The sequence below is a fragment of the Ochotona curzoniae genome, unplaced genomic scaffold (assembly GCF_017591425.1).
Source record: "Ochotona curzoniae isolate NIBS_2020 unplaced genomic scaffold, NIBS_Ocur_1.0 contig_2723, whole genome shotgun sequence".
NCBI lineage: Eukaryota > Metazoa > Chordata > Mammalia > Lagomorpha > Ochotonidae > Ochotona > Ochotona curzoniae.
In genome coordinates, this window is record NW_024465573.1 from 20,282,198 (window position 1) to 20,300,506 (window position 18,309).

Sequence of the window (18,309 nt, forward strand, 5' to 3'; positions counted from 1 at the left end):
CAGGAATGCATAGAGAGGTGTTTAATGGATACGTAATGGGTTTAGGATTTCAATTGGAAAGACAAAAGTTCTGTAGGTGAATGATAATGATGGTTGCACATCAACATTAGCATACTAAATATTACTGAACTATATAGTTATATGTTTGAAGTAGTAAATTATGTCTTAAATGTCCTTAACCACAATAATATATACCTTGCCAGTATTCACAGTAGTTGCCAACATATGTGAAAAACAATTAAAACAATGTTAGAGATTAGCAGGTAAACATATAGGGAAGTGACTGAGTTGAGAGAACAATCAATTTAACAATGACTTCTGAAGTAATATTAGTCACTACTGGCTCTAAGTGCTTCAGCTCCTTCTTTGGATACAAGGAAACTTCAAAAGGCTATTGGAAAAACGAGATTCAAATGCAGGCTTATTTGGTACAAAGATATCTGAAATCCATAATACACCTTTCTCATGAAATTTTTGAAGACCCCTCATAATATAGCATTTTCTCATATGATCTCCATCTCCTTTACCTTCCTACGACCTTGTGGTATCAAGAGTGTCATTCATCTGGGAGTGTCCTAGGCAGGTTAAGAATGGGCTCCCTTGTAAAGGATGGGAGCAGGCAATGAAAAGAGATAAATTTTCAGTAACTGTCAAGAACTAGTCAATTACTCAAGTTCTGAATGGAATTGTGCAGCTCCGAGAAAGCTCTTAATTGGGAAAAAAAAAAAAAAAAAAAAAAGCCCAGTCAGTCCTTTGCTTGCTTTGTTGAGGGTAGGTGGATTAGGAGCAGAGGTGTTTTAGGTCTGTAAAGTAGCCAGTAGCAGCATTTGGGGCTCTTTGCCTCACAGCCTGTTCCTCTGCAGGTGTTGCCCCTCTTGGAGAACTACACCTGCAGCTGCTCATGGCCTCTCTTTGCCCAGCGCAATCAGGGAGCACGGATGTGAGAGACAAACACTTCTGGCGGCTGTCAAAGAAAGGAATTTATTGAACATATGGGAGGCACTCACAGAATCACAGGGACGATTAGAGGGCCAAAATTGTTAAATAGGCAAGGACACAAAACAGCTAGATACTTCCATCCAAACCCAAACTTGAGTCACAGTCCAGCGTGTACACAGCTATTGTATCTAAATAGATGGTACCAGATGGCACCTCTGCTGCTGCTAGTATCAGATACTGGCATCCCTTTGGCTCTCTGTTCTGTCAGTCCTACAAACTGGAAGTCGTGGTTATTTGTGCAGGCTCTAGAATGGATCCTCCACTGGCCCTGCTTCTCAAGTCACCAGCTCCTGCATCAAGATCTGTGATACCTGCTTCTCCCTGGGGGAGCTGGGGCATGAGCTATACCTTGCAAGAAGATGAGGGCTCTACCAGCTACCAAGAACCACATAGTAAAGGCTTCCCCAGCACAGGCAAGGGAACTAAATGGCATCAAGGATCCACTACATTGTAAGACCCAATGGGGAAAACATTACTGATTCCGGTCTGTTCTTCCGGAATGCCACACAAATCTTCCCACTGTCTCCATCCCCACTTCCCTGCAATCCATGCCGTCATCATGCAGATAATTGCAAAGCCTTCCAACGGCTCTGCCCTCCAGCCCAACTTCCACACCGCATAAGAATGAGGTTCTTAAAACAGAAATCTGATCATGTCGCTTGGATCAAAACCCTTCAAAGGTTTTCCTGTTGCCTTTGAGATAAATTCTAATCTTGTTAAAATGGATTAAAAGTTTGCTACATCTGTCCTTGCCTTTTTCCAGCCTCAGCATTGGTACTTCTGAGTAAATGAATCTGTGAGTTTTGTAGAGAGCAACAGTGACGGTTTACCCCAGAGTTTCACAAACGTCCAATAGAAGCAGCTGGGAGACTAAGAGGAAATAATAACAATAGTAATAGTAATGCTAATAATAATAAATACAAATTGGAGGATTCAGTGTCAAATGTGCTAGGTCAAAATTTAGGAGGCAGAGATTGGGTTCTGCACTCCTACAAAGCCAACCAGTGAGGCTCAGCACCTGCTGGCAGGCAAAAGCTAATCCATACCCTAAGGCCCAGAGACTTAATACTCAATGAACAGAGATCAGGCTTGGTGTTGCAACAAACAAACCTTTGAGAAAATGGATGTGACAGGTTGTGATGCTATACACAGTGGTTATAGTGTCACATGATCATGAGGCAGAAATAATGGGGAACCTAGTCAGAGAAGGGACTGCCATTACCATTGAGAGAATAAGCCTTCAGGAGCTCTTGGAGGAGAAACGCTGGTGTTGCTATGAGTTCCCACTGGGACTTCCAAGTCCGTCACTTGCACCTTTAACATCTGATGACAGGTGAGCCCGCCTGAGGGATTGAAAGTCAGATGGAAGCTGGGAGATGGTTCAAGGCAAGCCCTCAGACCAGACTTGGGAAAGACAACACCTGGCCCCTTCTCGCAGGGAGGGAAGGATTGTTTGGACTGGGTGGGGTTCCTGAAATAAGGGAAGGGAAATAGTTGTAGACCTCAGGCCCTTTCCTCCTGAATAAATTGAGGCATAGGATTTAAAGGTATCTCTTTTTCTGTCTATTTTAAACAAAACATCTTACTGATAGGGCTGGTATGGGAACAGGCTCAAGTCCCGGCTGCTCCATTTCAGATCCAGCTTCCTGCTATTGCACCTGGAAAAGCAGCAAGCGATACTCAAGTTCATGGGCTCTTGCACCCATGTGGAATACCTAGAAGAAATTCCTGGCTCCTGGCTTCAAACTGGCCCAGTTCCAGTCATTGTGACCATATGAGGCGTGAACCAGCAGATGGAAAATCTCCATTCTCCTGAATCTATCTAATACTGTATTTCAAATAAAAGTAACTGAATCTTTTGTAAAAAAAAAAAAATGTGATATTTAAGTAAATATATTCTAAAAGAATCTTACACAGTGAAATTACCTGTTGTTTCTGTGCACGTAGTTCTGGCGTCCAGGCCCATTCCAAGCTTTCACTTACCCACACTGTCCCCTGTGTCTGGAATGTCTCTCTCTCTCTCTCTTTCTCTCTCTCTCATTTACACACACACACACACACACACACACACACACATACACACACATACCTATGTTGATTTCTACTGGTCTTTGAAAACCCAAATTCAAATCATTGTATTCAATAAGGCCCCTCTCATCTTCTACATCCCAGTCTTCCTATGTCTTAGCCCATTTCATGCTGTTGTAACACATGGCTGAAACTGGATAATTTATAAAGAAAAGAAGTAGATTTAGCCCACAGTTTGGAAGAAGTCAGGCCAAGATTAGGAGGCCATATCTGGCGAGGGCCCCTTGGTGCATCATAGTGTGGCAGAATATGGTGGCAGGAGTATATATGGAAGATATCACATGGCAGAAAAAGCAGGCAGACATCAGGCCGGGGCTAAGTCCCTCTCTTATAACCACCCATTCTGATGGGAGCTAACCTGTCCCAGAAGAACCACATTATCCTCAATGACTTCATCATTTCTTAAAGTCTCCACCTCAACACCATTACACTGGGGACCAAGCTTCCAGCACATGAAACTCTGAGGGACAAAAACATATCAAACCATAGCCCAAAACACAGGTACCTCTTTTGGTATTGAGTTGGTATCCTTTTTCTCAATATCTGGACAGAGGGCAGCTGGACAAGGGCACCTAACTGTGGGGGCTGCTAAAAGCAGGTGGATGTTACTTACTATCTTGAGAATATATAAAAGAAAAGAAAATGAGAGGAGGTGGGAAGCAGCAGAGGAGGCTGGGGGAGGTAGAGAGAGAGATGGGGTAGAAGGTTTAACTGCCCCTCTCTGTACTTTGAAGCACTCTTGCTCTGGGCATTTCCATTTTTTAAAGACGGCAGGAACAGAAAGGAGCCCCCCAGCTTGCACCCAGCTCCTGGTCTGCTTAAGTTACAAGGGAAGAGCACAGAAATCCTAAAGCAGAAACTTGCCAGCCCTGGGCTTCTGACTTTTCAGAGCCCAGGACTGGCTTTACTAGTTTGAATCACCCTCATGCACATCTAAGTTTGAAAGTCATTGAGAGGAGGACGTGTGAGTTCATCTGTGGGAAGCCGCAGGTTCTTGAAAAAGAATGCCTGGTTCCCAGAAAACGTCCCACAGCTGGGCCTGCTATGTCCAGTCATGTGCCTGATCTTTGGGGAAGGAGACTTAGCAGAAGGAGGAAAGGATTAAGCCCCCCTCCCTTCAGGAGCATTCCCCTTGTCCTTGTTACTCTCAGGGCGACACAGGAACACACCCCCTCGCCCCGGTTGGAGGATGGCTTCCTCATCCTCTTCTGCCCTTCCCAGGTCCCCCTAGTATCCAACCAGCGAGCTGAGGCTTATATCTTTGCTCCTCATGTTGGAAACTCAAACCCATTTGTTAGCCTTTGTAATGAATTATCTGCAGGCAACATCACTTGCTGAGACATCATAAGGACAGTGACAGCAAGATGCTCAGCAGGCAGCTGAGCGGAGCTATAATGGGTGGGCAGCAGCAGCCATACCTTCTCCCTTTCAGGTGGACTGGGAGCTGAGGCAGGCTGCTCACTTAGCAGAACTCGCTCCGGCTGACCTCGCTACCTAGTTCAGCTCCTTACCCTCACCTACCTGAACCACAGCAATTGCTTCCTTGTCCTTTTCTCCATTTTCAGGCTTGCTCTTTAGAGCCACATTTGATGCCACCTCAGGAGTGGGCTAAGTGCAGACACAGCTAGTTGGCCACTCCTGGCCAAGGACTGCCCTTTCACATAGTGGTGTGTGCTTCTTAGTGAGGCATGCAAGCATGGCCACAGCCTGTCGCCAGACACATCGCTTGTCATTTCTACCCCCACTTTACTCAGGTAAGACCTGATGCCCATGGGCATTCACAGGCACAGACACATGCACCCTCTGAATAATGTGCTCCTTCCTGGACTTTCCAGGCCTGACCCCTACTCCTGCTTCTGGAAGGGCCAGATGCCCTCTTTTCTGGTAAGTTTCAGAACAACCCCCAGGGCCTCACAGAGCAGCTCTGCATACTCACACTTCACCTAACTCTGGAACCCACAAGACCCAAATGGGCCCTGTTTGTGCTCCTTGGCTTCCTTCCTCCCCTTCCAAGTCCCAGGCTCTCCTAGGTCTGCAGATCTGGTGCTCCGAGCTGGAGTCTCTAACTTGCTAACCTCACCCACTAGGAACTCTTTTTACATTGCCCCCATCCTCATGCATTTAAAGGGAAGACCTGGTAAGGACAAATACAGTTGCTGGACTTTATTTATTGGGACTAAAGCTGGGCCATCTGCTTAACTCAAAGGCAGAGGATGTCTTAGAAGCCCATGGTGGGGTATGGAGGGCTATGGAGGGCTGTCTTCCTGATTACCTCCCCAGGATCCCTCTGGGGAGCTTCTCCTTGGCTTCTCCAGCTGTATGGCACTTCTCAGGGTCCCCCAAGGTGGCCAACACCCTCAGGACCCCTGGCATCCAAGGCACCCAGAAACCCACGCCCCAACCCCAACCTTCTTTCTTTGGTGCAGATAGCTTCCTTTTCTCAGAGAACAGTAAAGAAACTAAGTTTGCAACTTTAGAAAACTAAAGGAAAATGAAACCCAGCCCAGGAGATACGAGTGGAAAGACCAAGGAGACACATCCTCTTTGTCATGCTCACATGCTTTCTCCTGGGATCCTCAGACCACCTCGCTGCCTCACTGTGGCTGGAATAGGTTTGGATTGCCTGCAGACTAGACCTGATTCAGGAATTCTGTTTCTGCCAGAATTGATCTCCTGGCTTCTCTACACCATGGACCCTCCCTCCACACCTGTTTGACAGCTCAGTAGTACAATGATCATTCTGGTCACTGTTGGTTCTGGCCCCTGGACCTTCAAATTCTCTAAGCATTCCCCCAGAGGGCACACTTTTGTGTCAACATCTTTTTCTGTGAGGGAGGTCTCTAAGATTTTGAGAAACTGACCCTTGGTCCCAACCCAAACTCAAGTGCACTGAACACCAGTAAAAAGAAAGCAGCCCTTCCCTAGGGCTCATGCCACTGCAGGCTCCCCAGTGGGAATGCACACAGCTCTTCAGGCTTCTAGATGCTGCACAGACTCTGTGAATGGCTTGGAAAGGGAGGATCATGATTCAGAGCTGCTTTCTGTAAGCGCAAAACCCAGTGCTTAGCCATTCATGTTTTCATGGAGCTTCTAAGTTAGAGAATGGAGACAGGTTCTCATGTCATGTATCAGTTCTGCTTGACTCAATAGCTACTTGGAGTATTAAGGGGCGAAGGAAGGGGAGATCCCATCTGTGACCAGTAGCAGAGGCTCTCCTGACAAATTAGAGAGGCCTGGTGGTGAATAGCTAGATGCGGGCAAGCCACTGTGTGGCAGCTACCTGGTTTAGTGACAAGCACCATTGTCCCGAGGGCCTCTCTGCTTTACAAATCATATGACAATCTGACCTCTGGCAAGTCACTTCACTTATTTAGGTCTCAGTTATTTGGTCAGGAAACTAAAACAATGGGTAGTATGTACTTCATAAAGTTTGTGCTGGCTGCTATCGTCCTTTGCTCTACCAGAGCTTATAGCCTACACTGTTGTACACACCAGCTCCCATTTCTATGCTCCAGCAGGGCCAAACACCTGGTTTTCTTCACTGACACACACCCACCCTCAAATGCCAGTGCAGCCAAGATGACCAACCCTGTCGAGTGCCACTACTCTCCACTCCACTGTCAGAAATTTCAAATGATCCTGCTCCCATGCCCACCCACTTGTGAATGTGATTCCACATCTTGATTGTTTCATTAAGTCCCTTTTCAGAGTAGCTAGTTAATACCTACTGGAATATTGGAGCTAATTATCATCTTGATTGGAGAAGATGAACTGGTATACAATATTGTGATTTAATTATCAGGGCAAACCTTGTAAAGGTTAATGATAAATCAAAACTCATAGCCAGAGGTTGGCATAGCTGGCTAATCCTTAACCTGTGGCACAAACATCCTATATGGGTGCCGGTTCACGTCCTGGCTACTCCACTTCCCATCCAGTTCTTCGTTTATGGCCTGGAAAAGTAGTGGAGGATGGCCCAAAGCCTTGGGCCTCTGTACCTATGTGGGAGACATGTAGGCAGCTGCTTGCTCCTGGTTTTAGATCAGCTCAGCTCTGGCCATTGCAGCCACTTGGGGAAGTAAACCACCAGATGGAAGATCTCTTTGTCTCTCTTCTCTCTGGAAAATCTGCCTTTTAAATAAAAGTAAATTTTTTAAATCTTAAAAAAAAAAACAAACAACAACAACAACAACAAAAACACCTCCCATCTAAGTACTAACCAGGCCCAATGCTGCTTAGCTTCCGAGATCAGATGAGACTGGACACATTTCCCACAGCCTGCAAAATTTATGCCATTCCGGTTGCCCATCAATGAGATGTAACCTCATGGCATCTTACCTGAGAACCCCACTCCCCCAATCCCTTGCAACGCTTTTCCCTAATCCCCACCAATTTACCAATCATCTACAACAATCACCTGTGATAATATCAGTCACCAATCCCCGGGGCCCACCCACAGACCCCTCCCAAACAGTTTGCCACACCCCACACACTTTCCAGCTTGACCTGGCTCTCTCTCATCCTTCTCCATCTCGCCCCTCTTTCTCTGCCCTGGCTGCCCCCATTCTGCCACCATGGGAGGAGACATTTCTCTTCTTGATTTCTGCCCCTCCATCCCAGCTCCTGTCCCTATCCTACTGGAATAAAGGACCTTCTAAGCACTGAAAAAAAAAAAAAAGACTCATAACAAGAGGTTTTGGGATTGCTGGGCAGGCAACTTCCAAACTCTACCAATCAGAGAGATGGCTCCCAGGACCACGGGCTAGCAGGCTATTGACCCTTGCCCTTATTTGGACAGATTAGAGCTACTGCCTTTTCAGTCAGAGGAAGGGAGTAACACATGGGCCCAGCATATATTCTGGACATTTATCTGTTTTATCAAGTCAATCTCCATCTCTCTATCCTTAACTCTACCTTCATCTCTATCTCTATCCAGTTTTCCTCCAGTTGTGTTGAGATATATGAGGGATCTTTAAGAGTTTCATGGGAAATACATATTATGAAAGCACTACGTGGATTTCAAGACTTTTTGAGTGTGGTGGTGGTACAGAGGGTAAACCTGCTGCCTGCAGTGCCAGAATTCCATATAGATTCCTCCACTTCTGATCCAGCTCCCTGATTACATTCCTGGGAAAGCAGAACAAGATGGCCCAAATCCTTGGAACCCTGTACCTACATAGGAGACCTGGATAACACTCCTGGTTCCTAGTTTGGCCTGCCCGAGTCCTGGATGCTGTGGCTATTTGGAGAATGAACCAGCAGGTAGAATAAAACTTTCTCTCTCAATCTATAACCTTTCAAGTAAATAGATATATTATTTTTTAAAAATAAGATCTTTTGCAATATAAACCTGTATTTGAATCCCATTTTTAAATTACCTTTTGGAAGTATTCTTATATATGAAACATTTCTTAAGGGTCCTGTCCTTTTCTAGTGCTTAAGGGCTACCTCTTCCTCCAGGCACACCACAGGGCGAGTCCCAGGAATTGCTAAATTTGTTCATCGTGCTCTTAGGGCCCTGGAATCCCTCTTTCTGGAAGATCCTGCAATACTGTCTCAAGCTGACTCAGCTCTGTCTCCTAGCTACACTGTCTCACCCTTGGCTTACCTGTCTTTCCCTGAGCCCCTACCCTTAGACTTGCTTCATGGCAATGCCAAGATCCTGCGATTCTCTTTAGAACCAAATCTGTGATAAACAATTTCCATGTTCCCTTAGTGTCTTCAGTAGAGCGGCATTTTCTCTTCCCAGCCCCATAGCTGTTCCCCAGAGTTGCCACTTTACTCCCAGTGTAGGCTTCTTAGCTGGGAGCTGCTCTGCTGTGGAAAGCACCTGAGCTCCTGGAAATGTCTGTCGGGAGCTGGAGATGTCACAATGTTCATATTCCCCAGTGCTGCTTTCAGACAGTTCCTCTCTACTCCCCACTCCACCCCTGTCTTCCCCAGGTCCCCCATGGCCGGCCAGTCTCCTGTTCCTCCCTTGTCTGCTGCCATACTGGCTGGTTGCCCTGTCTGCATAGGACTCCCAGCCAAGCTTGGGCTTCCTGAACTAGTTCTGCTTGGCTCAAGTTACTTTCACCTCCCACTGCTTCACCATTCACTGGTACAGCCTAACCTGGTTAGCTCCAGGGCCACTGCACTCAATTCTCTCTGACTTCGGCCTCTGATCTCATGAGTGCCTTACTAAGTTGCCTGAACCCCTCTCATCTTCAGCCTCATCCGCACCTCTTGTTTCCCGCACTTACTCACCCTTTGGCTCCCACTTCCTTTCTATCCTTCTTTCTTTAGCCCAGAACTCACAGTCTATCACCAAAATGACTTTCTTGCTAGTATTCTATCCTCAGTATTATTAGCCCACATTTCTTACTTCCTCCTTCTATTGGCAATAGTTCACAGTAGGCATCCTGCCTCCTCCTGATCCGTGGGTGTTCAGATTGAAATTTTAGTGCAACTTGTTCTGGACAGTGAGATGTGGGCAGCGCTGTTAATAAGCCAGTTTCAGGCCAGAGCTATGAGCAAAGTCTTGCACATTTCTGACTTCCCATCCCCCACCCTTCAGCCTTTGTCTAAATCAGAAGAAGATCATGGCATGACCAGTTCCCTGGTCCAAAGAGAATACAAGACAGACAGGGCAGATTTAGATGCATGGATCTGCAGCATGGTGCAGAGGCACCCACCGTCCAAACTTCAGACACATCAATGAACTGAATAAATGATGATTGTTCTCATAAGTCATGGAGATGGAACGTTGTTTACCATTGCAGCATTATTGCAGTACTGACTAATACACTCTCCTGTATCTCTAATCTGTCTTCCTTCTTGATCTTTGCCAATATTTAAGCATCTGGAAGTCTTTCCCATCTTATAAAGAAGCCAGTCCTCTCCCTCTCTGGGATCCTTTTCCAGCTCTTTTTCTTCTCAGGTACACTATTGAAAGAAATGTCTATTCTGCCTCCAGGGCTTAGCCTCTCTTTCTTGCCTCGTCTCCCTCTAGTTTGGTTGTACTCCTTCTGCCAGCAACTTGTCTTGGACTTGAACTGGGCACTAAAGGTACAGACATGGGGGGACAGGTTTGAGATGTGCCAGGCTCCTGCAGTGTAGTGTCTAGGGATAGAAAGACAAGTACTGAGGCCATGGCATCACTGTAGAGTGAGAGGTGTGCACAGAGCGACCCAAAATTCAAACTTAAAGGCCAAGGTAGTATCCTTACAGAAATCAACATCAAATCGGTCCAGAATGGGTTGGACTTTTCAGGCAAAGAAAAGCAGAAAGTTCCAATTACTTGTCAAAACCATGCTATTTTAAAGACATAATCCCATCAAATCACTCCCTTGCTTAGAGCCTTCAGAAGTTTCTATTTGTGCAGCTGCAGAAGAGAAGGCTCTTGTTCATTATTTCATCCCCATTAGGCTCATCATAGAGATTTGATCAATATTTGATAATATGAAAGCATTAACAACCAAAAAATTCACAGTATACTCACAGATGAACTATTAGAAGCAAAAAAATGAAATGCTATTCACCAAATTCCCTAGGAAATTATTATCGACTACTAAGTATTATAATGAAAGCAGTAATTGGGTAATGACAAGCTTCATCACTGGTGCTTAGTATATGCTTGTGGAATATAAGGTTTGAAATTTTAATTCTTTGAAATTATCATGTGCTATATCCCATAACTCAACTTTCCATGAAAGAAATGGATACTTTGAAAGGATATGTCAAAGTGTAAGATCACCTGGTGGTATGTGGTATGCATGGCTGAATCTTGGGACACCTGGTGGCACGGGCTATGCTCTTTCCATGGAGCAGAGAGTCTAAGTGCATGTCAATTGCAACATGAGGGAAGCCTTCACACAGGGGAAATTTGAGCTGAGCCTGAGACATACATATCACTTGGCTATCCCAAAGTTGTGCAGAAAGGGGATTTCTGGTGAGAGAACCAGCAGACACATGGGAACAGGATCATGGACATCATGCTTCTTGCAACAAGAAGTTTGGGCTGTTGTAAGCAGAGTCTGCATCTGTGCAGAAACTTCATATCCAATGACCAACTTAATCTCGAAGTGCTGAGTCTAAATGGTAACTCTTTGCTCCAAGTAACCGATCATTAGATTGATCCTAATTGTTGACATGCATGGAAAACAGAATGTTACATCAGAAGGGTTCTCCTCAAAAAACATCCCCAGTTTCTCTCCCTCTGCAATGCAAACCTCTGTAAGGTGGTGATGTACATGGGCAATGCTAGATGTGTGTGTACAAGCCCTAAAGTGTGCCATGCTGGTGCCACTTTAGGATCAGAATCTAAGAAACTGGGACTTCAACTGGTACTCTAATAAAGGAGGTCAGAATCCTAATCTCAGAGGGTCAAGAAACATCACAGAGCAAAGAAGATGAAGGAGGCAGAATGGGAGCTGAGCTCACCAGAAGTTGGCCCTTGCTACTTGTGCAAATGGTTGGGAAGGAAAGAATAGTTTTGGGTGGACACCCTGTGAATGAGCATGCAGAGTGGGTCAGTGCTCCCAGTTGTCAAAATTAATATTTTGTGTCAGTTGCATTTGCACTAACTTCCCCATTTCAAATAATTTCTTAATGCTGGACAGGGAAACAAACCATGCTTTGCCTGGCATTGCATTTGTTAAGCTTACTTTTTTGATGATTTTATATCATATAACATCCACCTCTTCTTCACTACCCAAACAGTAGTTGCACATATACACATGATAGTAGAAGCCACAATCAAGCAAAAAGGAAAGATTGAGAGTTATCCACAGTCCCAGCATGCATGCATAAGAATGGTTAACTTGCTGGCATATATTTCCCCAAAATCTTTGCATAATTTTTCAAATAATTCTGAACAGTACATTCAATTTTATATCTTCAGTTTTTATGTGAAAGTATAACACTGAACATCTTCCTATGTCAATAAACTATCTTCATAGCATTGTTTTTATAGCTGTGCAGAATACAGTTTTATTGCTACTAGTGATCTATTGTTTGGCATCTGAAATATCCAAGTTTCAGATACTATGGTCATAAATGCTGCTTTGGTGAACTCACTGCACATATCACAAATTATTCTATGGTGGCCCCTTTTCTTCTCCTTCCAGCCTCCCTGCCATTAACATCCCATCATTCCTTTCTGTTTTGTTTTAAGATTTATTTATTTCAAATACAGCATGATAAAAAGACAGAGACGGACAGACAGATCTTACACTCGCTGGTTCACTCTCCAAATGGTTATACAGTTCAGGGTCTGGGCCAGTCGACAGCCAGCAGCTTGCAGCTCTACCTAGGGAACCCATGTGGATGACAGAGGCACAAGTACTTGGGCCATCTTCTGCTACCTTCCCAGGTGCTTTCACAGGGAGCTGGATCAGAATCCAAGGAACTTCAACTGGTAGCCCAATACAGGAGGCCAGAATTCTAAGTGGCAGCACAAACCCAGGCCCTGCCTTCACTCATGCTCTGCCTTTTTGGCCGGACTGGACTTCTATATGCTCCTTACACATATTTGGCTCTCTCTCTGCCCTATGCTTTTGTCTTCACATCGTCTCGATCCCTTTTCCCTCATGATCCCTCATCTCCTGGATTCCCATTTACCTTGCAGATCTCAATCTAGACATGGTACACTCATAGGAGCCTGCCCAGACAACGTCACAGAGACCAGCTGGTCCCTGGCATCTGCTCCTTATTCTGTTGGGGAAGGAATTAGGAGTCTCGCAACATCCTATTGACCTTTCTCTTCCCCTAATTCGTAATGTTGTAAGTGTAGGGACATTGTGTGCCCTGGTGCACACACATACCTGACAATGCTTGGTACATCACTGGGACTCTGTGAAGAAGCTGCTGGACAGCCAGTGGGTAAATTCCTAAGAACGAAACAGCAGGGCTGGGGGTTTGGACTTGTCATGGTTTATGGTGCCCTCTGTTTCTTTGAAAAGCCTTACTAGCTCACCTTTCCTCCCCCAATGCCAGCCAAGGTTACTGACCTCCCCACATGCTAGAGGCCTGCACAAGCATTCGGCAGAGCACAACTCTCCAGGGGGTTTATATTGGGAGTACTGCCTAGAATGATGTGCGTTGCTTATGGAAAAGTCTCAGCACGGCAGGGTATAAACACCAAAGTTGATTTTTTTATCCAGTCACTGCTTTCTGCTGTGTTCTGTTGAATCCCTTTTCCCCATCACTTAATGATGTTCTAGGCAGAAAGTGGATGTTCCTGTCACTTTGAGTTATTAAAAACTCTGCCCAGTCTGTTAAAAACTCTGCCCAGTCCATTAAAACTCAAATTCACATCCAAGTCCTCCCTGTATGGCTCCCTCACTACAAACCAAAGCCCAGAATGACCACAGCTCTAAACCCTGGAGGCAGACTGGCAGCTTGTGCTTGCTGGAGTCTCTGCTTCCACCCTCTTTTGGGTCTAGCTGTTCCAGCCTTGGGCACAGGCAGGAGGGATGAGGAAGTGAGGAGCCCCTTTGTATGGCCATGGGCAGGAGTGGGAACACCTCCAGTTTTACCTGGTTCTGCCTGGTTCTGCAGCAAGGGTGGGTCCCATGGAGGTTTGCAGCCATGGTCAACTCAAGTTGATCTCTCCCACAAGAACACATTCAGAGAGGAGACCATGCTGTCCCCTCCTTCTGGTGATCCTCTTCCCCCAAATCCATCTGGTAACCAGCTGAAGAGCTCCATGAGTCCCACCCCTCTCTGATCCCTGAACCTTTAAGTGGAATCCAGAAAAGTTTGTAGACTTCCTACGTGTGCTCCAAGAACTGAAGGGAGCTAGACTATGGCCACTTCCAAGCCCTTCTTCCCAGGCTCCTGGCAGTCCCTGCCACCTCTGCTGGCAGGGCTCTTGCCAAGCTCTGCAGACTTGAGGTGGCTCATGCGCTCTGTACGCATGTGTGTCTTCTCCAAAAAGAAGAGAGAGCTGCTGATCACTGCCACACTGAAGCTTATCCAGGTGTGAGCCACAAAGGTTCTCATACTACTCTCCAGTCCTCACCCTACACAATCCAGAAAGAAGCAGAGGTCAGTGTAGTGTGGGCTGGAGGCATAGGCCAGCTCTGCAATCTGTGGTGCACTAACCACGTGGTCAGAAGCTGGAGGCCCTAACCCTGGGCAGCTGTCTTTATCATGCAGCATCTTCAGCTTCTCTTCTCCTCTGCCTTGGCTTGGGCCTTTGCCAACATCCTGGGACACCAGGAAAATGCCTCTCATCACTTAGAAACAACTTTATTTACTTACTTGCTCACTTACTTTATTTGAAAGGCAGAGAGGATGGGGGAGTGGGGAGGAAAAGAGGGAAGGATAAAAAGAAACAGAGAAATCTCTCATCTGTGGATTCACTCCATAAATGCTCACAACAGCTGAAGCTGGGCCAAGTCTAAAGCAGGAACTGGGAACTCAAGTGAGGTCTCCTGCACAGGTGGCCAGGTCCCAACTACTTGAGCCCTGCCTTCCTGCCTTCTAGGATGTGTATTAGCAAAAAGCTAGAATTAGAAGTAGAGTCGGAACTCAAAAGCACGCACTCTCGAATGGGTGCAGTATCCTAAGTGGTACCTTCCCACTGCACCAAATCCCCACCCCACCCCCTGCCTCCAACTCATCTTTCTACTGCCAATGCACGGGTCCTGAGCCTCAACCACAGCTCCACAACTGTAGACACAGATTACACATGGCTATCTCATACAGCCATGCTGGATAAAAGTTAAGGGTTAGACTATGCAATTTGGAATTAAAGGAGAAAATAGCCAGGGAAAGCAAAAGTGACGGAGTCTAGGGCCTTGCAGAATGGGAGTTGGGGAGAGCAGGAATGGACAATGGGAACAGGCTCTTGTGCGCCTCGGGGGCCTGGAGGGTCAGGAGACCTTTCTCCCTAGTCCTATCCTTTCAGGGACAATCTGACATCACATGCAAAGCAGAGCATGAGAACCGGCCCAGTGAAGCCCTCTTATCCAAATGAAAACGTTCCCTCTAATTGAGCTGATGCTCTGGCCAAAGCTCCTCCCTCCCCACTGGCATGAGCCATAATGGTCCATAAAGCCACTTCCTGGAACCTAAGCTGTGACCACTGGCTGTGTAGGTGCAAAAGTACACATCCCTGTTGGGAGGGATGGCTGAAAATTGTTTCTGGTTTCCAGCATTTTTTTAAAGACATATTTATTTTTATTGAAAAGGCAGATATACAAAGAGGAAGAGAGACAGAGGGCAAGATCTTCCATCTGCTGGTTCACTCCCAAGTGGCCACAATGGTCAGAGCTGAGCCAACCTGAAGCCAGGAGCCAGGTGACTCCTCCGGGTCTCCCACACGGGTACATTATCCTAAGGCTTTGGGCCATCTTTGGCTGCTTTCCCGGGCCAGAAACAAGGAGCTGGATGGGAAGTGGAGCAGTCAGGAAACAAACCAGCACTCATATGGGATCCTGGTGCATGCAAGGCGAGGACTTCAGCCACCAGGCTGCAGTCTCAGGCCCATGCCCCCAACATTCTTGAGAGAAAGAAGCTTGGAAGGGGTCTGAATGGATCCATCCCAGTGTTAAGGTCCTCTCCTCCCTCCCAGTCCTCTGGCATGGTCTATGGGAACAAGATGCTCACTACTGTTATTACAGACAGTTTTGGGAGCCCTGGGATTCATTAGTCTTGGCTTCAGCAGCATTGATTTCTTGTTTAGTAATTAGCTCACCAGAGCTCCTGATGGTATAATCTCTCCATTTACATAATTAAGACACAAATCTTGAGCCTGGATGCTAGCCAAGGGACTGAAGACTAGACACCAAGGTGCTTCCCAGCTTCAAGTGCCAGCACCACATTCTCCTTAGCTGATCCCATCTGCCTTGGGACTTCCGTGGGCTGCACACTTCTCCTTAGACACACATCTCTGAAGATGAGACGTGCCAAGGAGATCGATCTGCTTAACTAGGCTTACAGATACGCTGTGAAGGTTTTAGGAAATGCTCACAGTTTCTCTGACACTTCTTCCTTCAAAAGATAAATTCTAATTCCTTTCCCCCTGCTGTGGGTCACAGTCAGTGACTATTTCCAATGAACAGAACAGAGTGGAAATTATAGTATGTGATGTCAAAGCTGGTTTAAAAAGTATTGCTGTCTCTCTCATGTATCTGCTTCTAGGAAAACATACTGCCATGTTTTCATTCCATTCAAGCAGCCTGTGGGAAACACACTGGGTGAAGAGGGTACATTAAGATCTACCATCAATGACTGTCACCAACCTGTTACACGAGTCCCCTGCAAGTCGCCCTCCAGCTTCACTCCAGCTCTTAGATGACACAGCCAGACTGACCTCTTCACTACCATTGCAATCCAACACTGTACTAGAGATCTTCTCCAATACACTAGGGTAAGAAAAGAAAATGGAAAGGCAATTATTGTTAATGAAGACCTAAAACTATCATGAGTCCTTCACAAAATTATTGTGTATCTAGAAAATTCAAATGACTCTGGAACTCAACTGTTAATACTCACGAAAAACCTTGGCCCAATTTTCTTCTGGATGAACAGCTAGTGTTTTAAAAATATAATAATATTTTTGTAAATCAATCGTTAACAAATAAAATTGGTCTTAATCATGACATAAAAATGTCAATGACTTGAAATCTTACTAGTTAAGAGAGACTTTAAGATTTTTGCAAAAAATAAAAATGCAAAACAACATCAAAAATCCTCATGCATTGAATCTTCAAATCTCCTTCAAGAAAATTCATGATGTTGGATTTTCTAACCATCACAGAACCATTTATCAAGTCTTCTTAACACATTACAAGACGTTTCATGTAGAAGTCTTGCTGTTCTTAGATATTTCCCAGACACTTAATTTTGTGTGTGGGCAGGGGTTGCTACATAGAATTTAACAAAACAAAACAAACATGAATTTGAGGATCAAGATTCAATGCATTTAATAATATTGCTTGCTTATGCAAAGAAATACCTAAATGAAACTAACATTTTTAAAAGATTGATTGCTTGATTAGAAAGGCAGCATTACAAAGAGGAAGAGAGTGTGAGAGAGAGATTGGCCCTTGGTTCATTCCCCAAATGGCTTCAATGGCTTGGGCTGGGCTAGGTCAAAGCCAGGAGCCTAGAACTTCTCCTAGGTCTCCCACATGAGTACAAGGACCCAGGTACTTGGGCCATCTTCCACTGCCTTCCCAGCCTTAACAGCAGAAAGCTGGACTGGAAGTGGAGCAGTCAGGACTTAGACTAGTGTCTACATGGGGTGTTGGAACACAGACGGCAACTTAACCTACTGCACCACGAAACTGGTCCCAGAACACATTTTAAAACTGGGGTGATGAATAGTACCACTATAAATATAATCTGGTGCCATTGCTTTGACTTGTGCTAAGGCATTAATGGTTTATCACTACTATTTTCACTCAACAGTACAAAAATCAGTTCAATTTAAAAGTAAGCAATGTCGTATGAAAAGTTTTGCTCATGAACTCCTAAAAAAAAGTGTTAGGAATCCCTTTGAGTAGCAGATTACACTTTGAAAATGACTGTGTAGGAATATGTATATTCATGTGTACCAGAAAACATCTGAGCATCACTCCTATTAGCTCCAGCCATCAGTGTCAGCCATGCGTGAACTGGTCACAGCGGATGGTTGGCATGGTGAGGGTTACCATCAGTCTCACCTTGTCTTCCTAGTCCAACCAGGAGACTGAAAGAGAGGGGACAGCTTCTGTTGTACCCTTAGCTCTCTGCTCCCCAACTCCAGACGCCCCTCTTGTTTTCTGTTCTTCCTGCAGCAGCAAGAATGGCAGGAAGTTGAGGAAGTTGAGGGAAAAGCCCATCCCAGTAGCGTCCAGGGAATAACTGGCCTTGACCCATTTGTACAAAGGGTGGATGTGTATATGGTGGCAATGAAGACAATGAGATTTGGGCACTAAGGTTTAGGTATATGGCCCAGGGCTAGGTTTGGGCTGGAGAGAAAGAGAGAGGAAGTGAAACAAGTGGCAGTATAATGAAGTTCAAACACTGTTCAAAAAAATCAGTTAGTGACTAATTTTTAGTTCATGTACATCAGTCCTGGTGGGGTGTATAGATAGGAAGAAAACCTGTTCTGATAAGCTGTTTAACCCAGAGATCTTCCTACTTTGTCATCTCTTCTGAGTCTGGTTGGATAAATTGGATGCCAGAGGAAGGATGGCAGAGCCCTAAGAGTTTGGACTCAGAGAGAATGTTTGTTTATTCGCTCATCCG